The sequence below is a fragment of the Rhodnius prolixus genome, unplaced genomic scaffold, assembly GCF_049639745.1.
Source record: "Rhodnius prolixus isolate KJV_2025 unplaced genomic scaffold, Rpr scaffold_2, whole genome shotgun sequence".
Lineage (NCBI taxonomy): Eukaryota > Metazoa > Arthropoda > Insecta > Hemiptera > Reduviidae > Rhodnius > Rhodnius prolixus.
This window is the reverse complement of record NW_027411592.1, coordinates 44,120,214-44,143,220: the sequence shown is the minus strand read 5'-3', so window position 1 is coordinate 44,143,220 and position 23,007 is coordinate 44,120,214. Positions and strand designations below refer to the sequence as shown.

General features: G+C 33.1%; 1 protein-coding gene across 10 annotated transcripts in view; it reads right to left on the bottom strand.

Annotated features, from left to right (window-relative positions):
- LOC141449738 (discoidin domain-containing receptor 2-like) overlaps positions 1 to 23,007 on the bottom strand; it is a 587,266-nt gene that overhangs the window by 334,059 nt on the left and 230,200 nt on the right. Inside the window, exons 1-2 of one of the 10 annotated variants that reach the window (XM_074119442.1) lie at positions 21,785 to 22,049; positions 19,606 to 19,720 (exon numbers count right to left, since the gene is read on the bottom strand). The exons of 7 other annotated variants lie outside the window; for them this stretch is intronic. The gene's annotated coding sequence lies outside the window, so the exon portion shown is untranslated. Of the gene's footprint in view, positions 1 to 19,605; positions 19,735 to 21,784; positions 22,050 to 23,007 lie in introns of those variants that run through there. 2 more of the 10 variants (XM_074119443.1, XM_074119444.1) reach the window with 2 other exon arrangements.

Below are 23,007 nucleotides of genomic sequence, written 5' to 3'. Positions count from 1 at the left end.
ACAAAAAATTGTTTTCCTGGTTGTTTACGGTGAAATTTCGATGGTTTATGAAACCTTAAAACAACATCGAAATTTTACGCTGAGTAACATGAATTCAAGTAAAAGTTGTATCAACTTTCCTTATCGTCCACCAATACTTGGGCAACTAAGTTGACCAAACATTTGTACTCGCACAAATCTACTTTTTCGCTAGAAAAATTTAGAATTTATAAATAATCATTTAATTTTATAAAGAGTCTTACAATGCACGAAGTAGCTAAAATAATTATAGGACTAAAGAATATTGAATAGGTAGAATAAAGATTTAAGAAGACCAATTTATTATAGGAAAAAGGTATAGAATGAAAAAATAGTAGAGGGGGATTCTCACAAACATCATTCTAAGGTTTGATAATGATGTTCTTAAAAAGTTATAATCAATAATTTCCATTCGTTTTATTTGTTTAGAAATTTTAGGAAATATGAAGTGAAACAAAGTTAGGAACTTTAAAGGTGATTGATGTTTGTATAGGAGAATAAGAGGAGAAGCGAGTTGAAGATATATCTGTATATTTCTGCAAAGTTCAAGTGTCAAGTAGTTATTCTTTAATTCAAATACCAATCCATAACGCCTCTGTCACTCGAAAACAACTTGCATTGTTTTGAGAGTTTGCTGAGATAAATTATTATCTTTTTTTTTTACTGAAACTTAGGTTCCCTAGAGGACCATTTCACTTCCATTTTTTTTCATGTGAAAAAATATCTAACGACCAAATGATGTCTGAGTGTATGGATGTAAAAGCACACGGGCTTAATATTCCAGAAAAGAAATCCTTCACCAAATCAATGCTTCTCAATGTGTCGTCAAAATACATTCTAAACCTGATAAAAATACTTAAAAAACTTAATAATTATAATTCCTAACGTAATTTTAGCAGTATTGAGCCGAGTACAGTGTTATGTTATCTTTGTGTTTTTAGGCAGGGATATCCAACAAGATCTATGAAGAGCAGAAGATGAAAAGAATAAAAAAGACGGCGATAGCGAGTGGAATTTTTAAGATGGTCTACCTTCGCGCAGCAGGATGTCTGCTCATCAAAAATTGCGCTGTGAATCTAATTCCCAGAACTGGTTGAGCAATCTTTAAATTTGGCGTGGGGGGGATGTCTTGGGAATCAAATTAGGAATTAGAATGGCTATTATTTTAATTACCCTTCCACTTATTGAATTTTTCCAGAAATAAAAATTTCAAATTGGTGGGCAACGTACGTTTAAAAAGTCCGTGCAAAAATAAAAACTACTTAATTTTTTGGGGTAAACCTTTTTTATTTTTCAACATAGTCTCCTTTTAGGCTTATACACTTCGTCCAACGCTGCTCTAGTTTGTTGATCCCTTCCGAATAATAGGATTTGTCCAAGTCTGAAAAATAGCCATTCGTTTCTGCAATCACCTCCTCGTTTGAATAAAATCTTTTTCCCGCCAGCCATTTCTTCATATTGGGGAACAAATAGTAGTCCGAGGGAGCCAAGTCTGGAGAATAGGGGGGGATGTGAAACGAGTTGGAACCTTATTTCCATTAATTTTGCGACCACAACCGCTGAGGTGTGAGCTGGTGCGTTGTCGTGATGGAAAAGGACTTTTTTGTGGGCCAATCGTGGGCGTTTTTCTTGCAGCTCGGTTTTCAAACGGTCCAATAACGATGAATATTATGCACCTGTAATAGTTTTACCCTTTTCCAGATAGTCGATGAGGATTATTCCTTGCGAATCCCAAAAGACAGTCGCCATAATCTTTCCGGCCGAAGGAACGGTCTTCGCCTTTTTTGGCGCAGATTCCCCCTTGGTAACCCATTGTTTAGATTGTTCTTTGGTCTCAGGAGTGTAGTGATGTATCCATGACCCTCGTATAAATTTTTTTTTTAATCCAAAGCTAGTAAACCGTTCTAAAATTTCGCGCATGAAATAATTCGCAATCGGCTTACATAATTAATCACTTAAAGTAATTCAATTAATCTTCATACAAAATTGAGAGCAACAAAGTATTTATTTAATTGAAATTAACATTGATTGTATTCCAATCTTCTAGAAGTATTGTATTGCCAAATCATTTTTAAGGATAAAAGGATTCCTAAGATTGATTGAAGATTGAAGATTGATATAAAAACAGCAACTAAATATTCACTATGTTTCGTTTTGGTTTGTAATTAATAACCTTACTTGGTACGAACTCTTCTATAAATTTATACAGCAATAAGAATCTATAGAGAATGGAAGCCATTAATTACATTTCAGATGTTTAGTTACATCGGACAGAATGAAAAAAGAAACCTCTTTATTAGCAGTAAGATGCAGAGAGATTAAAGTTCATTTGTTTGTACAAACCTTCGCCGCTACATTCATCCTGGAGGTTTATCAACTAGGAAAAATGCACAATCTCTACCAGGCATATTATTGGTACAGAAGAGAAATAAAGGAAAGGTACTTGAAAATGTAAGTAATAAAAAAATAGTATTTTATGAGTAATAACCTGTTCTGATGTGACAAAAATGTATGAATAAATACGCAAAAAAAGAGGAATCTATCGATGAGGACTAGAACCGTTCAATAAAAATAAAGGATAAGAAACTAGGAGCGGAAGATTGTGAATAAGCGGCATGCCTAAGGAGAGACACAGTTTCCTTTGATCCTAACCTTCATTGGAGTCTTCAACTATGATTTTCAACGCAGCTTATAGAGATCAATCAATCCCTACCCTCCAGTTTTTACATATAGATGAAAAATGCCTTAAGTAATTACAAAATTGAGAGGCAGTTTTCTGCAACATTTCTCAATTAATATGAGAAGCACCAGTGGATTCCCTCGAGGTGATGATCTCAGATTTGAATTCAGCTGCTGGTCTTTAGATTCTCTCTCTCCCTAGAAATCTCTACAGCTTTCCGTTCAGCTGATAGAACGTCACCAGTAAGAGATCACTGTCCGGGGCTGGTAGTGAAAGCGGCACTCACCAGGCTGCGATAATGATAGATCTTGATGAGCCTTAAAATTAAATCTTAATAAAAACTTACAGTTTAAAAAGTTAAGAACACGCAAATACCCGGAGTTTTCATTCATACTTCAGCTAATCATTTCAGCCTCTTACAATAAATTACTGCATTAAATTTATTAATGTTTGGAGTTTATTAGAAGTCGCAGTGTACAAATAAATGAAAAATTATAAAGATCATTCAAATATTGTTTTATTTTTTGCATTTAAAGAACATTTTTGTCCTTACGAAGAATTTTCTTATAAAAAAAAAGGAAGCTCATTCTAAATACTTTTTATTCTTCAACATCAAACCAACAGAATTTTGGAAGCCTTTCTAACATGATGTTTCAATATGTAAATGGAAACCAAACTTTTATGCATTTTGTTTTATAATTCAGTTTTCAAATTCCAATTCAGTCAGATGTTTCCTTAGTTTGACTACCACATAGACCGGGTATTAAAATTCCATTACTGGCTGACATGCAATATGGTATTCTACAAGGGTTTAAGTTTCCCCTACCCGAAATCGCGTTTAGATGGGAGAATGAAGATGTACAAAAGGGGAACGGGGTTGGTGTTACCAGACAATCTCCACACCCTTAAGGCTTAAGGGCATGACGCAATTAATGCATACAGAATTACTGGAGATTGGTGGCAACATTTCCTACCGCTCCTTGCTACTAGCTTTTAGTAAGGGAATATGGAAGGCCATGAGGTGAAGGGGTGGAACTTCATACAGCGTGCGGCAGCAACAACAGCCACTGTCAACGAAGCACGCGTAAACTTTAAAGCTCGGTTGAGTGGTTATAGGTTTTGTGCGTACAGTGAAAAGACTTAATATGTTTTAAAGCAGTCTCAACAATGTGGTATTACTATGGCCGTGGAATAAGTGTGGGTAAAATGATTTACTGAGGGTGTTAATAAGTTGCAAGTATAATTTAACAACAGGAGGTACTCAGATGTTGTTAACTTTTGTTACTACGTCAACAATGTAACTGGAAAATTTTAAAATAGTTGAAGTAAGCAATAAAGTTAGACAATTTAATTTTACACGATACCAAAGCCTGATTATTCATTAGGCTGAATCAGTCAAAAACTTCAGTAAAATTAAAAAATCCGAGGATTCGCTGTCAAGATTTCGTTTTAGTGTAATTCTAATATTAACATTTTCCGCAAACATTTAGTTTTCTAATACTACTGTAAGCTGAGGTACAATCTAAATCAACAAACGCATAAGGGTAATTTTTTTTTTTAATTTGTTTATTTATTTTGCAACTGCATCTAGTACAATAAGCAAAAGAGATGAGTGATAAGGGATGACACAAGTACACATGTACGCATGTATACAGGGTGTTCAGCATAAGACTACGGTAACTTCGGGAGGCGATTTTGGGCATCATTTGCAACAAAAAATTCCATATAAACTATGGCTCGATTCGGCTCCGTTTTGTAGATATTTTTAATTTTATGTTTTTTCAAGGTGTTACTACTTTTTAGCAAAAAGTTGTCTATATTTCTCAAACTATTAAAGCTACAGCTATTTTAATAAGCTCATTAGAAAGAAGGTTAAATATTAAAGAGTGAACAAAAATACAAAATTTTAATCATCAAATAAGTTACATTAAAACAAATAAGGTTTTTGTCTAGCCGAGATATTAAATTAGAAAATCCAAATTTATTAATATGTGTAGAAGATACATTACACAGTATATCTGTATCAGATCTAGTTTTGTGCTTTGATGACTTCCATTTCTATATAAATCTAGTGTCTTTGAGCCTTCTTACTGGTGACTGTTTCGAAGTCACATGATTTAGTTTATTGTTATTTGTATTATGGAGGAAATAAATGTTATTAAAATTTTCTGCGTTGGCTGGTTATTTGAAATCCTTTCTTCCATTTGTTTTGTTTTTCATTGCTAATTTATTTGCAAAAGCATTTCCGTTGTCTTTAGAACAATAGAATGTGAAAAATAAGCTGAGAGCTTTATTGTAATCAACTTAGATCGTTCATAAGATTAGTAGACATTTGTTGTGTAGGCAGTTGACTTGCTAAAAGTACAATGCTTTTTGAATCTAGGGATTTTTTTTTCTTGAAAAACACCTTCTTTCTGGTTTAAATAATAATGCAAAATTTTAATTTCTCATCTCAAATCAATTCTTAAATTTTGTCTACAGAACGAAATTATTTGTTTTTATTTATATCAACCAAACTTCTGTTCTTGTTCTATAATCTGGCACAATAAGTCTTTTGTGGCTGCGGTGCCATGGGGCTAGGTCCCGTCCCGTCTACTATCTTATCTTGTTCTATAATTATTTGGCATTTCAATTATTTAAAACTTTTTCATCGTATTGTTGAATATATCCTTCCGTCACTACAGCAATGCGTACCCAGCAAGGATATATGTATATATATATCTCGTCCGGGGAATATAAAGTTGCTTAATGGGTCTCGAAAATGATGCTGCCAGAATTGTGTACTTATAAAACCCTTAGTCATATCTCTGGGTTCTCAACTAGGACTCGAGCGACGTACTAGACCCAGCTATTCTCCCTTCTCTGACGTATTTTTCCTTCTGTAACTATCAACTCCAATTATTCTTTTAAATCTTTATTTATACGTAGTTGTTTACTTAAAAATACTAGTAAGAAAAACGTATAAATAATTTATTCTGATTTTTATAAAAGTAAATTACAGCGGGTTTGGTTTGACTATTCACACAATAAAATTTGAATTTTATTAAAAAATAACAAAAAAAATTATAGAGATCAAATTTTCTTCTTGAATAAATTATTAAATAGTAGGAGTGTTAAATATTAAATTTAAATAAAAAATAAATAATGCAATAATTTCAGAGATTTAGCAGAAAATGGGTACACTGCAAAAAGGAATGAGGAGGAGGATTTCAAACATATAATAATGATATGTCCACGTTATGTGGTAGAAAGGAAACGAATGTTTGACGACATATACAGGTATTTAGATGCACCATTTCGCTACGAAGACATTATATTCTCCACCAACATCAATGTGCTTAAATCTTTAGCAGAGCTAGCAATGAAATATAGAATGTATTTAAAAGTTATAGCCGATTAGAATGAATGGAAGAAAATGATTAGAGAAGGATTACGTGATTTTATTTCGATTAAGCTATAAGGATGGCAGGAATATAGAGTACTGATCCATCCATTAGTTGTAGTATATAGTTGTATATAGTAGAGGGATGAATGTGTGAAGCGAATGTATTTATAAGTAAGAATGGAGAGTGAGTGATATTCTAGTGATAAGCACCTAGACGATGCTGGGCTCTATGGCGAAAGCCAATGCCAAAAAAAAAGAAAGTTTTTTGATTGTACAGTCAGTCGGAGAACTAGCCCACTGTCTAGGATGGACTTCTGCAGAACTAAGGCTTTAAAGTGGCCAAGGAATGAATCGAACCTATCTAAATACAAAGAGAAGCTATGAAATTCAACGTTTCTTTAGATATTACAATGACCACTTCCGGTAAATAAATTCTTCAAATATCAGCTCTAGCAGAAGAATGATCTTACCATATTTCTTCCTCCTCGTGTGTCTTATTCCAAAAAAAAACAGTTGAAGGGGGTGCTACATCCTCGAATACGATATATAAAGTGTGCAGAATTTGAAGGGCAGAAGTTTCGTGAGAAGTGGGGGTGGGGGTAAGTGAGAGAAAGAAGTTAGGTTTTTTTGTGGCAGAGCCTATATAACCGGATAATCTAGAGTGGCCAGCCTCTGAATACAATCCTAGAAGGGGCGGCCAGTAGTATCTATGTGTTCTTGTGTGTGTAAGTAGGCTGGTTGTGTTCATCCCCAACAACATGCACACATAGACGCTTCATATCACACCAATATGGCCTTCGTCTCTTTCCTGCTGGCCACTACTGCAGCAGTCTAAACGCTGACCCAAGAACCCCATCTTGCTTTTCTCTCCTGCCTGCCTCCTTTAGCTAGCCACGAAAGAAACATACACTGACGCAAACATGTATATATATATATATAAAACTACCCCTTATCTGTGTGGCTATGCGGAAAAATCCCTCCACTTCCCTCGGCTAGCAAACTTACCCATCCTGCACCAGGTCTGCACACTACATCAGGATATGGGGAACATGAGAGAAAGACGAAGGGACTCACGCACATGGCACGCAACTAAAAAACATCCCCATCACTTTGTGGCCGAAGCACGGACAAAACATGATGTATCTAAGCCCGAAGCAGGCTGCCATTCTTGACAAAAAAAAACCTTCTTCTTTGTTATTTCCTTAAATTCTGAACAAGGCTTATTATTATTTATACATAATATTAACAATTTTTTTTTATTGTTAGTTTGTTTTTGCTTCATTAAAATGTCTTTTACTTTTGTTTTAAAGTTAAAAGACTAAGTTAATTCATAAAATTGTGGTATGAGCACTCAAACGACTTTTACTTCTATAGTTCCTGGTGTTTTAACATATACTTTTAAAATAATACTACGAAAATTGAAGCGTATTTACTTTTTACAAATATTATGATCTTTGTAAAACCGTTCAGTACGCTGAAATAACGCTTATGGAAATAGAAAAATTCCTCTCCATCCCTCAGGTATGCGCTAAAAATATTTTTTTTTTTTTTTTTTTTTGAAACCTTATTTAAATAAACATTATAGTGTTAAATTAAATTTAATAATTGATAATAAATTAAATTAAATAAACATTATTATGTGTAGGCAATCTTCAATAAAATGTTTAAAGAAAATTGTCGGAGACAGTTTCTGAAAAGTCTCAAAAATTGTAAATTCATTCTGTAAATTGATTTTATTGGTTATAGGACTTCCTACAACTCATTTAACCGCACTTTATATAATATAAGAGACAAAACCGTACATTATACTTATAAAAGTACTAGATGAAATCCTAGCCACACTCTTCATCGTATTTTCATTATTAGAGCTAGTTGTTTCTGTCAAACTCCTTCTTACTGCATAAAAAATGCTGATCAAAGCCAGAATTCCAGCCTAGATCGTCCGTAAAATAGGATATCAACTCTCAAATAACCATTTTGTAAAGCAAAGCTAGATGTTACACTTAGGATCGTCCTTACATCAAATTATATGCAAAAAAAATGAATGGAAAGTGTCGGAATTGCAGCCTAGATCGTCTGAAAAGAATGATTTTTAAACCCAAATAGCCAATAACTAGAGCAAGGCTGGATATTACAAACTGGGTTGTCCTCATTTCATAATATGTTTCAAAAACATTGGAAAAAGAGTGAATTCTGGCCTGGGTTGACCGAAAAAGTAAGTTTATAATCTCAAATAACCACTTAGATGGAAAGAAATAAATATTCTATGTGATAAATATTCCAAAAAAAAATCATTGAAGCTATTATATTGGTAACTCACCAAGCAAGTAAAATCACCTTTTTCCAGCAATAACTTGACATCTCGTGGAAGTAATTAGGATCATTTTTCCAACAACAAAGTACGAGATAATTAGGGTCAACTTTCTCTTAAATTAGACCAACTGATGCCCCATTTTTTAGTATTTAAGACCACTTTCCTGATATCTTTCACCAACTTCGCACATCGTTACATCATCATGATCATTAGACTGATATATACTTTATATTATTTACAAAAAATACTTTAAATTATTGCTAATGTTAGGCGCCACGGTAGCCGAGCGGTTAGGGGCGAGACCTGCGAAGCTTAGATGTATTGTTGGTTAGTGGGTTCGATTCCCCGGTCTTAGGCCTTGGATTTTATTTAATGGTCAATAAAAGAAATTTACAGTAAAGTATGTTTGCTAGTCGCCTCCGTCCACGACACCTAATTTTGGTAGTTGAATGTAAAGCCCGCCTGAAAAAATAAGCATCACTTATTGCTAATTTTGGTCAACTCGGTTTCAGTAAAGTTTAATGCAGGATAGAAGTGATCCTAAGTCAAAATTTAAATATAAATATTATATTAACATTTTAAAAATATGTACAGAGACGTCAGCTAATTTTGTTGATGTTTTGACATACACTTAGGCAGACATTAATCGGGTAAGAGCCATAGTATTTGAATGATAAAAGACAGGTAAACATAAAAATGCTTTCAGTGCAAAAATATACCATGAATCTTTAACATTCTTTTTTGAGAAATATATTATTGATACGTTCTTAAGAATTCTTTATGCTTACTTCAATTTACCTAACAGTATTCGCAGAATTATTCAATATTGTGAATTTACTTTCCTTCTAAAAATGAATATTGAATATTGAAAAATGAATTTTTTAAATATTTATTTTAATAATTTAGTAATGAAATATATATTTTTTTTAAAAGTTGAATCTGAAATTTATTTTTGGGAATTAATGTTAGGCAGCCCAAACCTTGTTTTCTTTAAATTTTGTTTCCTACCAAAAAACATCATGTTTTTCATCAGCTGTTTAGAATAATTCATGTAAGATTACTGGAATTACCTAGGTAATGATAAAACTTATGCCTGAAGCTTCTGTTTATTGAACTTTAATTTCAGTAAAGATTAAGGGAGGAAGATCTGGTTTAGTTACTTCTCAATGCCTTTTTTTACTACTTCACAGCTGAAGAGAAAACATTCTCCTGGGGAAAAGAACTTAATAAGCGGTAAGGAGGATTAGATCAGATGTGGTGCGAGAAGATGTTAAAGGAATTTGGGCGGCAGAAAAAGCTGGCAATCCTTATTGATGGACGATGGGTTGCTACATGGACTTTTGTGCTAAAAAAGGGGAATTACTGTGTGTTAAAGAAGGAGAAGGTACTCCTTACTCGAATAAGTCGCGTGAGTAGGTCATCCAGAAATATGCAAAACCAAAAATTTCATTTCATCTGTCATTTAGCACATCTGCTTTTGTTTAATAAGTCCGTTTTCGGATCCGTCCATCCGCCAGCATTTTGTTGATAAGTTTCTTTAGCTTTGTAAAATGTGTTCTTGAAGTAACCTAATCAAACAATAATTATAGGAACTTTACACATACATGGAATACACTACACTGCGGCCCAGAAGAACCTTTAGTATTCCCTGGAGTCAGGTGAGACTGCTCCCCTCACAGCATGGGAAGTGTAGCTTCTCTAAGAAAGTCCTAGCAAGAGCAAGAGGAACCAGCAATGAAGATTACCACTTCATTTTCAAAGTCATCTCAAAGACATTCTAAAGAAGACGCCCCCCCCCATAATAAAAGAAACTGGATGGAGGCTAAATTCCCCCGCATTATCCGGTAACGCAAACTCACTACGAGAACCCACTACGAGAACTCACTACGAATTATAAAACACGGAGATAACTGATAGTAAGAGTGACCTTTCCCTGACGCCAATGCACCTCTCCACTGAACTATCCTGAGCAGTTGTTCTGAGGATGGCTTCCAATGGCCAGTATCAATCATAAGGTGAAGAGGATTAATGTTGAAGATTGTCTCAATACTGGCTTGCTCATTCAAGTCCTCTTACTCCCAGAAATAGTTTCTCGATGGAGAGGAAGGAACACGAGAATATGGGGATCATATTTATCCCATTAAAACTAGCTGTTACGCAAAATTTAAATAAAGAAAATAGAAGCTAATAATTTAAATGGTAAATTAAAATATTTAATATGTATTTAAATTCAATCATTGCCAAATACTATTTATAATTTTTGGTGCTAACATTAAAATCATGTTACAAACAGAAAGAAATAGAAATAGAAATAGAAAAGAAATTTATTATTCTGGGACAATTGTCCCCTAAGAATAAATACAGGTACAAATAGAGGCCTTAATAGTTTGGCCTGTGATTTACAGGTTAACTTTATGAACCTAAATGCAGGTTATTTTTGGATTAGTGTACGAACGTAGTTGATTAGACATTGGACGTGCCAATTTGTCCCAGCGCTTTAGTATCATCCCCGCTAATCAATTAGACATTGCCAACTTCTACCCTCTCTCTTCCACTGGAATATGTAAACTTCAACGTTTACAATGTTTGGTTCAATTCCAAATCGTATTAAATGAATTAACATCTTTCACCAGTTACATTTCAACAGCTTGATCACTGCAATACATGTGTACAATGTAATAGTTTGCTGGTCGAAATACATTCTGTTCAATTTAACAGACATGGTAAAAAAAATTAATCACTGAACTAAAAGTATTCTTAAAATATTTCCTATAATTTTAAATTTTCAGATTCAAATTTAAAATATCTAACGAGATGAGAGAAGATAAGTTAATCAGATTTTGGTTTTGAAGAGAAACAATTTTTAAAGTTTTATAGAAAGATTTGAAAAGTTCAATACACCAAGCTTTCAAAAAAGAGCGTCTAAAGAATGAAAAACCTATAAGATTAGTAATTATTAATGTTAGAAGGAAAAACAATAAATCATTTTAATTAAAGTTGTTTCAATAAAATAGGTTTAAAGTATTTTCCGAATTTTTTGGTTTTGATTGTTAATTTCCTCAATTTTTGACTTCTTTTTTTAAATATTACATTATGTAAGATGCTAATATGGCCAATGTTTCATCAACATTCTAGCATTGTTAACTATTTTCTGTAATACAATATTTTAATTAGTATAAGAAGAATCCAAATTGAAGAAGTTCTCAAAAACCTCATTTGTATCAAATAGAAGTTTAGTTAGCAATTATTCAAGAAACATCAGACTTTAGATTAACATTATATTTTTTGGGGGGAGCCAAACATCAAGGAATTATACATGCTGTACATTTATTTCAGCGCCATACATTGTGTTAGGGAAAATGATTAGTGAAAGCTTTGTTATGCGGAAAAAATAGCATTAGGTAAATAGTTAATTAATATTCAATAATGAAGTAATTAAAATAAAATTGGAAAAACTGTATAGATGTATAAGTAGTAATAAAATTTATTTAATTAAAAATAATTTGGGTGAAGTAGAGCGAATATGGCAGATGGAGGAGGATATTATGTATATGTCAAAGGATGTATGGAAGGATGTACATATATAAAAGAAGAAGAAGGGGCTAATAGTATCCTGGCGCGTGGTAGATGTTGGTGTTGGAACATTCTCAAAACTGGATCTGAGACTGGTGAAGGAGGTGTTAATTGAATTGGCACAGTTGGACTGGCTCCAAAATACAGACCCAAACTATCGTCCATTTCACAATATTCTGACCCAGTTATTACTAACTACTCCATCTTCTCAACCAGTTACCCACCATTTATCTATTACTGGAATTTCTTTTTCTATTATTACAGTATTAGGTATCAATATGGTTCTCGTACGCAAAGCATTTCTTTAATATTTATTTTTTGTGTTTTAAAAAACTATTAGGGGACGGTCTAGCTCAGTGATTAGCGATATGGATTACTGTCCAGTGATGCACAGAGTTGTCAGTAACAAGAGAACACTAACCAGTGGTCGCCAGTGTACTGACTATTATTGACTCTCTTCAAAATAAAAAAAAGAAACAGAAGTGTCTAAAATCTGGGGCGGATCGCACTACTTCTCTCCTGTAAATGACCAAAATCTTAGCAGACTTGGCATATTTAACTAAATATTTATTACCACTACTATTTTGCGTCTTAGGGTACGTTTACAACGGAGCTGTGAGCATAGATGATAGCGGAGATGATAGCAGTGATGCATCAGCGCTTATAGAATAACCTAGTACATTCTTATGTGAGCGTGCACAACGAAGCTGCGACTAGTGACTCATACTCGCTGGTATAAACGAGCATAGATAGAATTGAATTTTTCATTTTTCTGCTAGCTGAACTCCAGTATCGGAGCTTCAAAATGGACGTAGAAATATTATTTAGTGCTGTCTTTACTCATTATTTTTGGTTATTATTTTATTATTTACTTTTAAACAATATTTTGTTTTTTAAATCGTGCTTACATTTATTTTTATGTGTATTTATTTGTTTTTTCTCAATAAAACCATTACTTACCAGAGTAATCACTAGTTTTTCTTCTATGGTTATAAGATTTCCATGACAATTTTTCCAAAGTTTTCTTAATTTTGACCTTATTTTTTCTAAAATATAGTCGAATGTGGGTGGACCCATCCTCACTTAATCAAAGAAATGATCCGGATAATTTCTAAGTTCCTTATATAAATGGTGAAATTCACCCAAAGTACTTCGTTTTTTATTTATGGGATGTACATGATATTTTCTAAAGCGTTTTTTCTTTAAAATATACCATTTCATGGCTGCTGAACATAAAAACTCTTCTTCACTACTCGGACATGTTGCATGTATCACAGCTCCATTGTGCACACTAATCAGCGATTATATTTTACTCTATCAGCTATCATCTCTGCTATCATCTATACTCACAGCTCCGTTGTAAACGTACCCTTAGAGTAACTATTTTGCGCTAGCACTCAGTTATCAACTTGACGAACTTCCGCTCATACTCCTCGTTAAAAATTATTCTTAAGTTAGTTAACACAACAAACAAAAGACGGTAGGATAAGACCCGTCGGAAAATTCTCATTTCCGGCTAACCTGTGTTTTCCTACAAACTCGGAGAATCAGTAAGATCAAGGAATGTGCTATCTCGACGTAACTCAGGACATCGACACATCAACACAAAACTGCAACCATCATTACCCAACTGATACTGTTATAGCCAATCATTAACAAAAAAGCACTAACAATAACGTACAAGACACTATTAAAACCTATTCTGACATAACAATGTCAAATTTGGATAGCAGCTAGTAACCGACTGACCAAATAACTGAAGACATACAATATAATACAATACAATGAATGTTTCTTTGTTCACCAGAAGCATACAAAAACCATGCATTGGATTTTGTGGTCTATTCAATAAAAACACCGTCTTCCACCAATATACTTGTTGTCTATTTACAACCATTACTCTTGAAAGAAACTGATAATATGGTGACTAGGCTAGCAGTAAATTCTCTTCTTCCTTCTGGAATAATTATTTATATTGCTTATAAGTTGAATGACAGTTGTATAAGGGTTGATCGTTGAAAAGTGCACGAAAAAACGTAATAGTATTTTAGAAAGTGGAAGATTAAAACTTGACTTCAGCGCGTTTCCTAAACAAAAGAGAATGTAATAATAAAATAAAAATTCAGAAGTGTGTCCTGAAGACATTGAGAGTGAAGTGCCAAACAAGCGCACTTTGCTGGATTCCCCTTCTTCTATTTCATTATCAAAGCAAAGTGAAGTGCACTAAAGGAAAGGGGAAAAAAGGAAAACATTAACAAGTTTAATTAAGAGCTCCTTGATTTGTAGAGTTAGTGATGCTAATTATCTGACACGCGCAATTTTAATTCTGCATTCATCATCAAAACACAATTACTACATCATGATTAATCTTTTTTAAATGAAATTATAAAATCATTAATTTCAACAATTATTTTGTAACTTATGAAACTTACTTTATCGTTATTTAAATAATCAGCATTTAAAAATAATGCCATTTGGATATGAATTATTTTGTATTTTTCTTTATTTTTGAAAGTTGAAAGAGGAACACTTTTTGGATAAGAATTGAGTTAATATTCTCACCAGAAATGTCTACCTTGGTTAGAAAACTGGCGTATAAAAATTAACCCAACTAAATCTAAATACATAGTCTTCACACTCAAACGACAAACTCCACCGCCTGTCTTCTTACATCATACACCTATCCCACCAGCCGACCATGTGCGGTACCTTGGAATGTACCTAGACAAGAGACTTACCTGGAACCCCCATACGAGACTTAAACGTACCGAACTAAACAAACGATACAAACTTCTAGCCAGACTACTTGACAAACGCTCAAAACTCTCACTACAGAACAAACGACGACTCTATACAGCTCTTCTCACCACCAATATGGACTTACGGACTCGAACTTTACGGAACACCTAAAAAATCAAACATCAATAGACTGCAAACACTCCAATCTAAAATTCTCCGCCGCATAGTAGACGCTCCATTCTATGTTAGCCAACCACACAATACATACAGATCTCCAAATTCCACTCATCTCTGAACTTGCCAAAATCCGTTATAAAAATTTTCATCAAAATCTCTCATTTCATCCCAACCCTTTAGCTGTAAACCTGTCTACAACTACGCTACCCTCCAATCCTCGAAGACGGCTGAGGCGCCGTTGGCCCCGTGACCAACTGGGTGACTAATGGCGGCCACCACTGGATGGCCGCCATTCACGTTTGACACGTTAATTGTTTATACATTTATCGCATTTACCTATTGTACCCTGTGGGTACAGGCGTAAATTACATTAAAAGGATAAATAAAAAAAAAAAAAAAATGTCTATTTACAGAAAAGCTGAATACAAAATAGTAGATAGTTTTTACTATTTGATTTCTATAAGCGCACGCTAGAACTAGCTAAAATTGGCCTAAAATAAATTTTAGCAATTATCCTGACATGTTCACCAGTAAGAGTTGATCGTCAATGAAATTCACGAAAAAAAGAGTAACGTTGAAAAACACCCAATTTCGAATATTTTTTTTTCTCCTTTTCTACAAAAAATAGGATTAGCAAATTTTCTTTAAAATGTAGGGCATATACTCCTTTATAAGTGTAATTATTTTGCCACAACTCATATATTGTAATTTATTATAGAAAAGATTAGTGAAAGTAAGAGCCAAAGTGAGAGAATTAAAAACAATGAAAAAGAAAAGAAAGAAATTGCAAGAAAATAATAAAAGATGGGCAAGAAAAAGCAAAATTAATTAAATACGAATAGAAAAAAATTAAGAAAATAGCCCTGGCAATGTAACTAGTGTTCAACAAAGAAGCGCACAATTTGTGACACTCATAAGGTGTTAACCGACTAAGTTTAACATACAAACCATTATTTCCTTAAACAAGCCTGAATTGTTCTTCATTTCTTGAAGAATACCGTGGTTGAACTAGAGTACTCTAACTTAACTCTTTAATTTTTTCGCATCTTTTAGATCTGCTTAAATTGTGGCCAAAATTATTTTTAATTTTCCGAATGAAAGTTGTAGAACTGCTTGATGTGAATAAAAAGTTTAGAGAGAATCATAGAAATTATTTTCGTGAAAAACTATAAAAAAAAAAAAGAAAAACTAAAAAGTCTTCAAAATAAAGTTATATCCTCCTTAACAGTATGATAGAGACACACATTCTAACGAAATTCTAGCAGAAATAGAATATTTCTGATATAAAATAGAAATACTTATAATGTATGTTATAGACCTGAATATGGTTTTTGGACACTTTAGAAAAATATTTCAAAAAGTTCATACGATTGCAATACTTTCCTTACTTTATTATTATTATTATTTTTTTGGCGCATCAACAGCTGAGGTTATTAGCGCCCGGAGCTTTTTCCAGTGCACTGCCGGCCTCCGGTTCTATCCATCACCGGACAGTGAGCTGTAAGAAGCTCCTAGGAAGAGAAAATCTAAGGGTAATATTATTATTATTATTATTACTATTATTATTTATTTATAATCTGTATATAAATATAAGGAAGATATACATATATAAATAGAAGATATATAAGATACGTAAAGAGCAGGAGGAGAGAAAATAACCAGTGGAGCAGTCGATGATGACGATGATCTTGAGAACTTAAGGAATTCCCGGGACCACTGGCGATTCAGTCGACTTGGAGCTTTGTCAGGAATAACAGTAGAGACTAGAGACTGCAAAAATGGTTTGGAGCAAGTAGAGAGAGCAGTATGGAACCTGCGATATTTCGTATTGGCGAGTTGGTATACGAATGGGATATTGAGGTCGTTGTGAAGTTAGTCACGTAGAAAGGAGCGTCAACTATCTGTCGGAGTGGTTTTTACTGAAATGTTTGTACGTATGTTTGTTGGTTTGGCTGAACTCTACAGCTCTAGTCCAAATAGGTTTGCGAATAGAATTGTATTTTTGAGAATGTTCGATTTATACGAGTATGGGCAATTTGGAGCGTCGTCAAAGTAGTCTGTAAAGCTGTTTCGCACGTTTTGCTTGTCTTTTAATTCTATTGTATGGGTTCCACGTGAGACGCTTGTCTATGAAGAGCCCCAGGTAGCGCACCAGATCTGTATAAGGAAGAGGATTGCTGTTAAAGAGGACAGGTGGACAGGAGCCCCGCAGGAGAGTGGCATGTTGGCATTTCTGTGGGTTCATTTTAATCCGCCACTTCTTGGCCCAGGATTCTATTTTATGTAAGCGTGTCTGTAACTTGCATGAAGCTGATGAAGGGAGTGTACTTGTAGCTAATATGGCTGTATCGTCCGTATACTCGTATGTGTGGAATAGTTATATAGGGATAACTTAGTTATATCTGACGTGTATAGTTTGTAGAGTACGGGTCCAACTTTCCTAACTTAAGAAGGCAAAAACGAAAGTGATCAATAAGATAATTATTACCCCCTCAAAAAAGAAGTAGTTCTGCTTTTTAGATGAAAAAAGTAACGATAGCATTTTTTTAAGTTATTTCTAAGATCCTAACTCTATACTTTAATATTATTTTTCAAGTCTATAATGTGAATTTACCTGAATAAAGTATGCTAAAAGTAATGTACAGAGTAAACTTTTAGATTACAAGCTGTATAAGCGGCAACAAAAGATAGAATAATCTTTACATTTAAAATAATTAAATCAACTTTATTTTGTAATAATACAAACAGTACTTTTAATGCTGGTATTGTTTAAACAAAAGTAGCTCTAATGAATTGTTCCGTTAAGTTCTACTTGATTTGGTTTATTCAAGATTACAAAAACAATGCTTCTCCAGAACAAATCTCGATTAAGCGAACGTAATATAAAGAGAAAGAAAGCTGTAGTATTTAAGAAATAAATAAATAAAAAGTAACAAAGAAAGAAAAGATCACAAGCGGAGACAAATTACAAGAAGAAGAGAGCTGTTTTTTGAATGGCGCCTTCCTGGACAGGTTATTAGATTATTGTGGAGGTGATAAGTGCCATGTATAAGAGATAATAATTCAGGTTAAAAGCAAGGAATGATCCTAATTCACTAGTTAGAGAACAAGAACAGTGGGAGGTACCAGAACTTCGGTCTCCAAATACACATTAGTGCATCGCCATATAAATGATAATGACATTTAATAAATTCTATTCAAATAACGTGCTCTTTTATTGCTGGCTAGAGTTACATTAAAAACTTACATACAGCGGAAATAATGGTTACATTCAGAGGAAATAATGGTTAGATCTAGGGAATCAAGGTGCTACATTAGCCGAGTGGTAAGAGTCGTGGTCAACATTCAGTAAAAATTCAAATTTTAAAGAATCAATTTTAAATTCTAGTAAGAGGCGTCGACCAGGTTTTAGAAAATTCATTGTATTAAAAAAATTAACCTTTTTTTTCTTTTTTTTATCAATTTGGACCCTAGTATTGAAGTAATGAATGTATTTTTGAATTTGAAGGCTTCCCACTGGAATTTATGCTGCTGGCTTATTTCAAAAGTAATAAACTAAATACTTTTTCTTTTTTGTTGATTAGAAAGAATAGTTGTTTATGGTAAGATTTAATTTGTTAAACAAAAAATCTTTATATCTGATCACAATGCGTTAAATATTGACTGTAATATGTAAATATTATCGAACGGCTGTTTAAAATCACAACTTACAATTATAAAGGAAAAATTAATTTTTATTCTCATGATTACTTGATCTCCTGCAGTGAACTCAGCGAGTTATAATAAAAATTAACTGCTATACATGGTTAATGCATTCTAGATCTAAAACGTCAATGTATAACCATTTACCAAAGCATATATGTATACATAAAGTGCATAAAAGAAAAGGGCTGAAAAAGGTATCCAACAACAAAAACGAGGCAACACAGTGTTAAGAGGGGAGGTTATGGCGGACTCAGTGTTACATACTAGCCAGGCTCTAACATTTATCATTATCAAACAAGAGTTTTAAACAGAATTTATGCCCACAGTCTACTCGCCAATAAGTTTTGATTTGAAGCTGTGGAGTTCGGACCCTACTATGGTATCCATCCATGGATTAGAGAGCGCCTAGCGCTCGGGTGCGTTAATGTACTTTCGGACAAAGTTTTGAATTTATAACGGTTTCCATGGATTAATAACTTCAACTTGGATGCCAACAATATTATTTAATACTTATTGGTTTTAGTAATGAAACAAATGTGGAGAGAGGATAATATTTGTAATAAAGTATTTGAGTTTATATAATCTACATGGACGATCATTTTCAAAATATTAGTGAAAGATATTTCAACGATAAAAGAAAACAAAATCAAGAAATAACTTTGTATTCTTATGCGTGAAACATACATATTTTTAAGGAAATAATATTATTAGGTTGTTTCAAAGCAAAAAGTAATGTTTAAACCATTTATTTTGTTCAGACCAGGGCCACTCAAAACCTCTGTTAAATCCGAATAATTACTATTATCATCCCCATATTTTGCATTTATTTACGGCTTTTTAAAGAAGACAGAAGTAGAATCGTAGAAGATTACCCCAGAAGGTTTTGTAAAAAAAGAAAAGATTGTTTCCTAAATTCCTCTGTGAAATCTCCTGGAACTTCTCCGAAACGCAAGCATCTGAAAGCATGTTCGACGAAAAAGACTTTTAAAGATAATGTAAAAATTCATCTCTTACAAAAAATGACGTAAATCAGAAGATGAGGCAGAGAAAAGCTATGGAAAACGTCTTCCACTCTAATGTCCAACTTCTTCACTGTAAGCCATCGTTATGGTGAAGGAAGCGATGCTGCCTGAAATGGGAGCATATTTAAGTATTGTGAAATAGTAATGCTTATAAATGAGTTTATTAATGTAGCTTAGTGAAAAGTTACTCCTCCTGCTGGCCAAAATCCAAAACTTCGTATTTAAGTATTTTATATGGAAAAGAGCACTGCTACAATGGTAATAAATATTATTCTTTGGTAAAAATTATTATATTTTATGGCTTAACCTTCCAGCGGGCGAGTATCTCACAGATACAGACTAAGACTAAAATAATCGCAGTTTAGAGACGGAACGGCGGAGGGTGCTGTCCTTTAAGCAATGCTACAGCCTCATGACTAGTTTTCTTTAGTGCTTATCTCATCTTGTTTAGGGTTGTACATTTCTTTGCCATTGTCGATCCGTGCATGACATATACTCGCGACCAATCGAGTAAGTTTCCAGATTTACCAATTATTTATATTTTTTCTTGTATACATGTCCACCAAATTGAACTATTTTCAACATTGTTTGTAAGAATATTGTTTTCTACTGACAGAAAAATACATTGTATATCTCAGATACGAGGAGGAAATATCTGCGAACGCTTTCAGATAGTCTAGTGGCTGAACATGCTGATTGTAATTATTATACTTATTGACTTGAAAAAAATAAAAAGTACTGTCATTTTCTGAGCATTTTTTATTTGTTATTTCATTATTAATAATTACAGATGTTATTTAATTAATTTCATTCCTTCTATTGATAGAAAAAATTAAAAATACCAAAGTTTATCTGTAAAATATGCGCGCCCGTTTCTGTAACTTTTTGGGCGCGCCCGCTGGAAGGTTAAATTTATACCTATTAATATTTTAAATCATATTTTTTTAAATATATCATTTTAATTATTTAATCTTCCTCCAACAAAATGGTACACAGAACTCAAGACTATTTTAGAAAATCCTCCGGTAATGCAATAATTAATTATTTCAATGCAGCAAGGCGCTACTCTAAATACTAAATAACAAATAAAATAAAAAGATTAATAGTACTAATAAATTAAATCCTTAAATTGCAATGAAATCTTAATTTTAAAGGGTATCCCAACCAAACTCTCACCCAGTAGTAACCATTCCCGTTTCCCTGGTGTGATGGTTGCAAAAAACTTTATTGAATTAATTAATGTAATAAATAAACCAAATTGTAAGAGTAATTTTAGAGAAACATTTCAAAAATAAATAAAATTATTCGGTAAAGCGATTAACGAGATTAGCTGATTTCGACGTAAAGCTTATTTTGTCGGGTCCTTTAGTCGTATTTAAACCAAATATAAAACTTGAACACAGCGTTATTTTTATGTTTGAGTTCAAATGGATACATAATTTCAGACAAACAGACATTTTTTTAACGAATACCAAACAAGGATAGCAGTATTAGATGTAATGAAAACGCCAAATTAAAAATGATACTGAAAAATGTACCGTAATTGAAAAATTGTTGAAAACTTCTAAAATATTAAGGTTATGAAGGGAATTTTAACGTTTGTGGTTATTTCCGCTAGTCACATTTACATATTGTTTAATTTACAAAATTTAATTTAGTATTTGCAAGATTTGACGTATCCGCATGAAAGAATGTCCTATGTAGGAATGTTCGGGGGTACCAGTGCGTAGGGTATAAAGAAGAATCTGGCAGTCTAAAAAGGAAGAGGAAGGCTGGACTGGTAACTACGTATAACAAGTGTGTGCCTGTCTCATAACTCCAGGATGTAGAAGAGCCTGGGTACTCTTATTTCCGCTGTCGACTACGTGATTCAATAACTCCAAAGAGACTCATCCACTACCCATTCTCCCATTCTTGTCTCTACATCTAGAACCTCTCTCTACATTATGTAAATATAGTCACTACTCAACCATCTTCCTCTTACAATCCCTTCTTCCCCCATACTTACTGAAACTAAAGGAAATACCATCCACTTCATTACAAAACACAATCCCTCAAGGAAAAATATAAAAACTTGAAAAAATATTTGTCGTATACTGTTGTAGGTTTCTTTTTATATTTTTATTGTTTTAATAAAAATGAATTTTTTAAATAATATTTTAATAAATTACATTAGTAATTAGCGTGCTGGATTCCAAAGAGGAGATCAAAGGTTCGAATTCAGCTGTTGGCCCTTAAAAGTACGCGTTTAGGACAGTCCGTAACAAAATTGTCCGCAGGCCGACATTACACTAAAAAATAATTCCAATGACTTCAGATGTGTTAATGGCAACACTTATCTGTTAATGAAGCAGAACATTTTAAAACCGACAACACTCTGTACCTGAGTAGTCAGGACAGAAGACACACAAATCTTCTATGTTGAAATTTAAAAAAAAATAATATAATAGTTAATAAAGCATATGGCAAATAATTTTTCTAAACAATTTTTTTGAATCAAATCAATGTACATTGTAGACAGTTTGTGTAAAACATATGTTTCACAGCCCTGAAGATGATCAAATCCCTTGGTCGAAAGCTTGGCCAAAAAAAAAGAGCAATACTGAAATTTGTAATAAGGTTTCTCCCTTTGAATCCAACGATAATATTCAAAACAAACATTTTCAAGAAATTACGGTATTACCGCTTCCATTACATAGTATATTAAACATAATAAACAGTTTTAATCTATGATTGATGATAGTTGAACAAAAATGGCCACCACTAATATTAACTAAAATTATTAGTCTCACCTAAGGGCTCTAAGTTGTTTATTCGTTGAATATTATTACCATATAGTTACAATCAATTAGTAGTCTTTTTAAACATGTTCGCATTTTTTGTTATACTAATAGAAAAATAGAATAGGTATTGTACACGGAGTGATGTTGTAGGGCAGATGATTATGATGATAAAGCAGGTAGCTTGACAGGGCAAGCTCCAGCCGGACGGTTGGAAAGCTTTCAATAGCCTCTGGCCAACTCACCTCACTTACTATTATATCTTCTCCTCTAATAGAATTATAATCATCAGCTTGACTCCAGCCCGCAATAAATTACCATAATTAGTGACCTTATCCTTATCTATTTGTCCATCTACAAGGACTAGTACGTGCTGATTACTACTTCTTCACTCTATTAATTTACATACAGAGTTTTATTTATTTTTATGTTAATTAAATAGACTTAAATGACCATAATACATGGTAATAATTATTTTTAAGGATAACCGTGTTAACACTATAAAGCACAGCATCCATCTCCATAATTTGTTTTTTTAAAATAATATTATTAAGCAAAAAAGAATATAAAAATTCTTGGATTAATAATAATAATAAGGGAAGGGATTGACTATG